The 9,046-nt window shown below is 37.8% G+C and overlaps 1 protein-coding gene across 1 annotated transcript in view; it reads left to right on the forward strand.

Moving 5' to 3' along the window:
- RAB5A (RAB5A, member RAS oncogene family) overlaps positions 1-7,184 on the forward strand; it is a 410,882-nt gene extending 403,698 nt beyond the window's left edge. The window contains exon 7 of the transcript XR_014796695.1: positions 7,170-7,184. The gene's annotated coding sequence lies outside the window, so the exon portion shown is untranslated. The remainder of the gene's footprint in view (positions 1-7,169) is intronic.
- Positions 7,185-9,046: the final 1,862 nt, after the last annotated feature.

The raw sequence follows: 9,046 nt of genomic DNA on the forward strand, positions 1-9,046 counted from the left end.
AATTCCAAAAGCTTTTTTGAGCACAGTTTCAAGTTAATCCTTTTCTATATTCCTCGCATTATTTATAGTACAACTTTATATTAATCCTTTCCCACACAGAAAGCGTGGTTCTGTTTCTAATTGCTTCTTAGTTAGTGGTCATGTGTTTGTCATTATAATGTCAATATTTAAGGTCAACCTCCATAAGCAGATTAACTGACAAGAAGAGTCTGTGCCTAATTTAGCCCTTCTCCTAATGCAGTGGCCAGCAAACTCTTTAGTCAATAGAGCCAAATATCAACAGTACAACGATTGAAATTTCTTTTGAGAGCCAAATTTTTTAAACTTCTTTTAACACCACTTTTTCAAAATAGACTTGCCCAGGCCATGGTATTTTGTGGAAGAGCCACCCTCAAGGGGGCAAAAAGCCCCATGTGGCTCTTGAGCAGCAGTTTGCCGACCACGGTCCTCACGAATCCTAACTTAGCTGGGTTAAATGTCCACTGCTCTGAGCTCACTGTTCTGCAGTCAAAGCTTACAAGACATCTTCTTTCCTTTTAAATCTCTTTCTAAAAGGTTGCACCTCTTTGTGTAGTTGCTCCCAAATTTACTGACATAACACATTTTATTTTTAATAACCGTGACATTTCTCCTTCCTTTTTTAAGCGATGGATTCTTCTGAATTTCCCCCCTCTTCAAAACTCTTACCCTGACATTTTCCTGGGCTTTTGAATATAGTTGGTCCTGGATTTCATGGATGAATGTGAGATGAAAGTTACTGGTGATCTGGAAAAGGCATGAGGATAATGTTAGTATTTTAAAAGCAGAACACATATAATGGCACAATGAAGTCAGGATATCTTGGAAAGACACACAAAATACAGGATACCTAGAAACTCTGGAAACTGAAATTAACATAGAATGTCATCTAAGACACCTTCAGTCTTTTTGGAAGAAAATGAGTGTTATCAGCCAAGACCAGTTTGGCTCAGTGGATAGAGCGACGGACTGCGGACTGAAGGGTCCTGGGTTCAATTCCTGTCAGGGGCATGTACCTTGGTTGCGGGCACATCCCCAGTAGGGGTTGTGCAAGAGGCAGCTGATCGATATTTCTCACTCTCTATTCCTCTCTCTTCCTCTCTGTGAAAAGTCAATAAAATATATTTTAAAAAATGAGTGTTATCAGTGTTGCCAAGTTCAATGGTCACTCTGTATAGTCGGCTCTGTGTTTTAAAGTGTTGGCTAACTCATTCCTAGACTGTTTTCCTGAAGTAATCATCGAGGTTTAGCTGCCTGTGGGAGAAAACAAAACAACAATGTCTTACACTAGCTAGAGACATGTTCCTTTCTTACTGAGGTAAATAAACCTGGAGATGGGCATCCAGGGACGGGATGGGATGTAGTCTTTACAACATTCTGAGCAGCAGATTTCCACCTTTCTGTGCCATTCTAGTCAATAGCAGGAAAACAGAAGGAAAGCCCCTCACTGGCTGAAACTGCCTGCCTGGAGTCAGTCCCACATAACCAACCCTTCTGCCTGCCTCTGATCCCGTAGTTCTGGGTCAGGCAAGAGAAACTGGGAAAGACATGTTAATAGTGTTGGCAATGTACCCAGCTAAAAGTGGGTTTCCTTTACTAAAAGGAGGGGGAGAAGGGATTTTTGGGATAGGCGAAAAGAGCTAGGAGAATACTGATGAAACCCCACATTTTGTTAATGAGAAAACTGTGTCCTGGTTTATTAAAGGATTTACCAAAGATCACATGACAATGGATGTATTAGAGGGTGAGAATCATAGCCCTTGATAATGTTACCATGGCCCATGGTCTTGCCTTTGGCCCGGCAAGCTCACACATCCATCTCTTGCGGTAGGGTTAATTCAGAGATGCTGGCTCACACTAATAAAACTCACATAGCACCAACAAAAAAGTCATTTCATTGACTTACAATCAAAACCAGAACTGGTCAGGGAAGACCAAAAGAATTCTTGGGTAATTTTATGGGAAAACAAATTAGTGGTATGAAACTTGGAGAGCACGTTCTAGTTTCATGTTTCTAGACTATAAGTCAAACTATTTTATGCTTTTGGGATTACTAAAGGCTTAGTAAATTTATAGTCATATAATGCTAATGGAACTGGGGGACAATATTCACATCCTTCAAGCCAGTCTTGTCCAATAGAACACTAATGCAAGCCACATGTGATGCAAATTTTTCTAGAAGCCACATAAACATAAAGAAATAGATAAAATTCAATATATTTTTAACTCTATAAAAATATTTCAGTATGTAACTAATGTAAAATTATTCATATATTTTACATTTCTTTAAATGATATATTTAAAATTTGGTGAATGGGTTACACTTACAGCACATGTCAATCAGACTCGCTACATTTCAAGGGCTCAATGTCCATATGTAGTCAGTGGCGACCTGAGTGCATAGGTTGGCCTCAGTTATCTTTCCACTTTCTCCTGGTTTTATTAAGAAACCAGTTTGGCCCTGCCTGGGTTGCACAGTGTTGAGTGTCAACCCATGAAGCAAGAGGTTATTCGTTTGATTCCCGGTCAGGGCGCATGCCTAGTTTTTGGGCTTGATTCCCAGTAGGGGACGTGCAGGAGGCAACAGACAATGATGTTTCTCTCTCGTTGATGTCTCTATCTTTCTATCCCTTTCCATTCCTTTCTCTCTAAAAATCAATAAAAACATATTTTTAAATATATTTTTTATTTATTTCAGAGAGGAAAGGAGAGGGAGAGAGAGATATAAACATCAAGGATGAGAGAATCATTGATTGACTGCCTCCTGGATGCCCCCCACTGGGGATTGAGCCAGCAACCCAGATGTAACCTTGACTGGAATCAAACCTGGGACCTTTCAGTCCACAGGGTGACACTCTATCCACTGAGCCAAACCAGCTAGGGCAAAAACATTTTTTTTTTTTTTAAATAAAGAAGCCAGTTTGGTGAGTCATATCAATATTTTTTATTAAAGACAATAAATGTAAATTAGAATAGAATAATATAGAGTGGAGAATATAAACAGGCATTTTTTCAAGGGTGCTTGTGTGTCATAGGTGATGATGTGAAATGTGTTTCTTATTGCAGCGTTTTTCAACCGCTGTTCCGCGGCACACTAGTGTGCCGCAAGATGTTGCCTGGTGTGCCGTAGGTGCAGACAAGACAAGAATTTTATAATTTTTCACTATTTTGTTTACTTAATATTTCATAATAAAGTAGTTATAAAATACTTTCTTTGTGTTTATTTGATTCCTATTCAAGAGAATTACTTTATATATAGTCAATATAGGCACAGAGTTAAATTTTTTAACATTTTCTAATGGTGGTGTGCCTCGTGATTTTTTTTCATGAAACAAGTGTGCCTTTGCCCAAAAAAGGTTGAAAAACACTGTCTTATTGTATATCACACTTGAAAGTTTGAAAGCCTTCTCTCTATGTTGATCTAATTTATTCCCTTGATAGGTTACTTTATAAATGTAGACATGCTAAGTTTCTACTTACCTATTTCCATACTGACAGATATTGAAATTATTTTTCATTTTTCTCTTTTACAGAAAATAAAACATACTTCATGTATTTTCCTAATTTTTTAAAAATACATTGAAGTACAACTGCTATATGAAATGTTGCAGTAGGTGGGTTTTCATTTTTTTAAAATATTACCACAATGCTCTCCAGTGTATCTGTATTTATACCTGCACCAGCAGTTTATGAGAATACATGTTTTCTTGCATTTTCACCAGCACTTCTTAATTTCAAGTTTTTATTTTTGAAAATATGAATGGTGGAATAGTTATCTTGTTTTAATCATCACTTCTCTCATTATTATGATGTTAGATAAACTTTTCTTCACTCATATTTTAAAGATTTTAATTACACTATATGTGAGCATAATGAGCTGTGTAAGGGATGTTACACATACCTCATGTGTAATCTTTGGGAATTCTACCACTTTCCCACAGGTCTTTTCCTTCCTGAAAGCAACCACTTCCAGCTCTTCTGTCTGTTTATTTTGGTGTTTACATTTACCTATTAAATAACTTTTGAATTAACCTCTTACGCTAATGAAGACTTAACTCTCTCCCACACCTTCACTTCTGTGGCACACTTAGTCCGTCATATTTTCCCATTCTCCCAGTACCATAATTTTGCATACATCAGTAGTCAGTGCTTGCATTTTTATTACTGTGTAAGCACTATTTATGGCTGAGTCATGTAATACTATGAATCTTTCCCTCTACACTTTGCTTTGCTATGCAAGGCTAAATATTGACATCTTTTTCCACTGAGTTTAAATTTCTATACTTATCATTAATTCAGGCTAAACTCTTCAAAAATTATCTAGACAGCAGCATTTTTGGATGCGTCAAGGATTTTATTCATTTTCTGAGAAATCTTTTCTCCAGGTTCTTGTTAACCTACTCTGTTATCAAATGGCTCTCTTTATGGAGACAGACATTATTGTTATTTATTAATGAGTTGCTTAATTAAATAAGATTTTGATGTTGTTCTTCAACTTATTTTTTTTATATTTACAAACTTTACTTTCTAAAATTCTGTATAACCTCCTCTTTTGTTAAAAATATATTTTATTGATTTTTCACAGAGAGGAAGGGAGAGGGATAGAAAGCTAGAAACATCGATGAGAGAGCTACATCGACCAGCTGCCTCCTGCACACTCCCCACCGGGGATGTGCCTGCAACCAACGTACATGCCCTTGACCGGAATCGAACCTGGGACCTTTCGGTCCGCAGACCAACCATTTATCCACTGAGCCAAACCGGTTTCGGCTGTATAACCTCTTCTTAATTTGCTCTTTTTCCTTCTGAATTTTTGATTCAGAAGAAAGCTTGAAAGCTTAATTTATTTTAATTAGAAATAGAAACATTTAAGGCTGCTCATTTTCCTCTGAGAACTATTTTGCGGTGTCCTGTAGCATCCTGCATTTCTTTCTTCTAGTGTTACTCATTTCTAAACAGTGTAAGAGAGTATTTTGTTTTCTTCTTTGATCTAGGAGGTATTTGGAAATGAGGTGTTTCATTGAAAGATATTAGATTTTGTTGGGGTAGATGGAGGGCTTTTCCCCATCCCCTCCCTGGCTTAAACAGCAAACACTTATTACTCCCAGTTCTGGAGGCTGGACGTCCAAGACCAAGGTGCCAGCAGATCCTGTGTCTAATGAGGGCTCTGTTTGCAGATTGTCTTCTTGTTGTAATCTCACATGGTGGAGAGCAGAGGACAGAATGAGCGGTCCAGTCTCTTCTTCATAAGGGCACTAATCCCATTCAGGAGGGCTCCACCCTCATAAGCTAATTACTTCTGAGGGCCCATCTTTTGATACAGTCAGAGATTTCTTTCTTTTTATTTTTTTTAAATGTTTATTGAATTTATTGGGACAACATTGGTTAATAAACTTACAAAGGTTTCAAGTGTACAGTTCATTAATACATCATCTGTATATTGGTTTATGTGTTCACCACCAAAAGTCAAGTCTCATTTTGTCACTATTTTCCCCCCTTTATCCTCTCCTACATACCCTCCTTTCCATCTGGTAATCACCATACTGTTGTCTGTCTCTATGAGGTTTTTTTTTTTTTTTCTTAAACCCTTGACCATTTTTTTCACCCAGCCTCCCAACCCCTCCCCTCTAACAGCTGTGAGTCTGTTCTCCATATCTATGAGTCTTTCTATTTTGTTTGTTCGCTTATTTTGTTGGATACAACAGAAACCGGTTTGGCTCAGTGGTAGAGCGTCGGTCTGTGGACTGAAAGGTCCCAGGTTTGATTCTGGTCAAGGGCATGCATATTGGTTGCGGGCACATCTCCCGTAGGGGGTGTGCAAGAGGGAGCTGGTCGATGTTTCTCTCTCATCAATGTTTCTAGCTCTCTATCCCTCTCCCTTTCTCTCTGTAAAAAATCAATAAAATATATTTTTAAAAAAAGAAGTTGGATACAGAAGGAAGAGATGGCAAAGAGACCTGAAGGGGGTGTTAGAGAGAAGAGAAGATTCCTGAAGACAGAAGGAAATATTTCGGGAAGGATGGGTAGGAGTTAGCCTAGTGAGATATTGCTAAGAGGTCAAGTAAAGATGGGGACTGGAAAATGTTCTTGGAATTTAGAGACATAAAGGCCATTGGTGACAGTTATTCATACATAAACTCCCAATTTTATTATGTTTCTGGATTCTGCAGGTTAGGAATTCAAACAGGGCACAGTATAGGTGTTTGTCTCTGCTCCCCCATGTCTGGGACTCTGCTGCAAAGACTTGGAGGCCAGGAGTGACTCTGGGCTAGCATCTGGAAACATCTGCAGGTTCATGCTAACCTATCTGTTGCTTGGGCGGGAAGCCTGGGAGACTAGGACACTTAACCCCTTGACTATACATGGCCTCTCCTTGTGGCTTGGTTTGTCAACTCAGGCTCTAAGCTATGTTTTCAGAGAGCAAGGCAGAAGTTGCACCTTTTCTGAACTGGTCTTAGAAGTCACTGCATTCTGCTGGTTACAAGTGAGCCTTATGTTTCAAAGGGAGAGAGCACAGACCTTCACCTCTCTCCCAGAGGAGTTTCAGAGTGTTTGTGGGCATGTTTTAAGACTGTCATCAGGACTTTACTACCAGTCTCCAGGGAGAGGAGGAGCCGGACTAACGGGGGCTGCAGGGTAATAGAAAGTGACAGGGGCCACTTGAGTGCAAATTCATTTTATAATTAAAATCAAGAAAAACTTGAAGTTTGTTTGAATCTGACATAAACGGGATGCAGAGAATAGCGAGGGATTTTAATATCCCTCAAAATGGAGACAGCTGGTCTGAGTCTGCATTTGGAAACTGCACACTCAGCCTTTGAATCAAGCATCTTAAAATAATTCCCCAGTAGGTTTTTAAAAAGTAAACTGCAAACTCTTAGGATAGCAGGTGGAAAACTTTGATCACACCCATTTAACAGGGCACAGAAACGGTAAATGGCTTCTTAGGCTCTGGAAGTGTCAAAAATTATAGCAATACTCGTGATCTGTCTCTGTGGGTCCTTATGTGTGAAAAGACGTGTACATGGAAGACAATCAAATCTTGCTGTCAGACACAGTATTTTTCTAACTGCCTCAACAATTTTGATTTTCTTTCCTAACTTCAAATTCTGTTTCACTTTTGTAATGACCTTCAACATTTGCACATAAAGGTATACATTCCACATTGTATGTAGCATTGCAATTCTCTTGGCATAATTATAAGTTTTCAGCCAATAGCACATCTTAAAAGACTATGTAGAAATTTGCAACAGAATGACTCCAACAACATCTTTAAAACTCAGAAATTATTTTTTTCTTTCATTGTTTAGTTAAAACCCCCCAAAGCTCAATGGAATCAGAAGACATTTTTGTTATTTGTCATAAAATTGACCACAAATTAATTTTAAACTACTGTTGACATGAGCTAAAATTTGATTCTGGCCATTATTTACTGACTTGCTCTTTTATTCACCCATTAATTTGTTTATTCAGTCAATAGTTGCATGCTTACATTTTTATCTTTCCACCTTCCTTTATAAAAGGAACTTCTGGGAAGAGATCAACCAATAAACTTGTATGCATATATGCATGACCCACGGCCACAGGCAATGGGGTGATGAGATCCTGGGGGTGGGTATCATCTAGGGGAGGACGGAGAGGGTCAGAAGAGGTAAATGGGGGGAAAAGGAGGACCTATGTAATACTTTCAACAATAAAGTTTTTTTTTAAATAAAAAAAATAAAAAAGGAACTTCTAAAATTTAGAATAGATTGAATTCTAGAAAAGTTACAAATACTCATATACATCACATCACACGCAATCCCCCCCGTTGTTAACTTCTTACATTAGTAGGATTTATTTGTCATACCTAGTGAACAAATATGGATGATTATTTTTAACTGAAGTCCATGCTTTAGTAGGACTTTCTTAATTTTTACCTAATGCTATTTTCCTGTTTCCAGATATTATATTACACTTAGTCACCATGTCCCCTTAAGTTTCTTTATATTGTGACAGTTTCTGGGGTTTTCCTTATTTTTGATGACTTTTTGAGGAGTCCTGGTCAGAGATTTTGTAGAACTTCTCATACTTTGGATTAATCTGATGTTTGATTATTTGTTCTTCACATGACTAGACTGGTTCTTGCAGGTGGAAGACAAGAGAGGAAAAGTGCCATTTTTATCAAAGGTACATACCCTGTTTCCCTGAAAATAAGACAGTGTCTTATATTAATTTTTGCTTCCAAAGTTGCGCTAGGTCTTATTTTCAGGGGATGTCTTATTTTTCCATGCGCTAGGTCTTATTTTTGGAGGATGTCTTATTTTCGGGGAAACACGATACTCTGGATGTGACTTATTGAGGAAGATAAGCCTGGACACATGGGTGGGGTATTGCTTGTCCTGTTTCTCCTCCAAGTTCCTCTTTCGTCCGTTTCACGCTGTCTTCTTTGGAAGGAAGTCATGAGCACAGCCCACACTGAAGGGGTGGGCAGTTAGGTTTCACTTCCTTTAGGCGGCAGTCTCTACCCAAATCTTCACTCTGGCCTGTGCTTGAAAAACCCACGTTTGACTCCAAAAATGAGATAATTCATATAAAGCACTGACAACTATGGCTGTCACATAGTAGGTACTCAAATGCAATTCATTTCTTCCCTCTCCCAAGAAGCTTACAATATAATAATGATGCATTTGGAAAAAATATGATATAGAATGTAAAAGCATAAAATTATTTTTCAGTTTATTATGAGATGTTTCAACATATAGATCATTCTAAAATTTATATAATGCACATACCAAGCAATTTTAGTAGCCTATCCCATTTTGCCATATGTTCTTAATATTATTTTTTTTTAATTTTAGAGATAAAATACTGCTATAATGGGATCTATTAATATAAGAATATCCTCTCTGATTTCTGGATATCACTGCTAGCTATATAAATAATCACTATAGCAAAGAAAACCTTAATTTTCATGCATGTGAGCTGTATTATTTATCTGGATTAAGAGAATTTTACTTCTTTTCTTGTTCTGATGACTTCTGATTGT

The sequence above is a fragment of the Pipistrellus hanaki genome, assembly GCF_964339955.1.
Source record: "Pipistrellus hanaki genome assembly, chromosome: 13".
Classification (NCBI taxonomy): domain Eukaryota; kingdom Metazoa; phylum Chordata; class Mammalia; order Chiroptera; family Vespertilionidae; genus Pipistrellus; species Pipistrellus hanaki.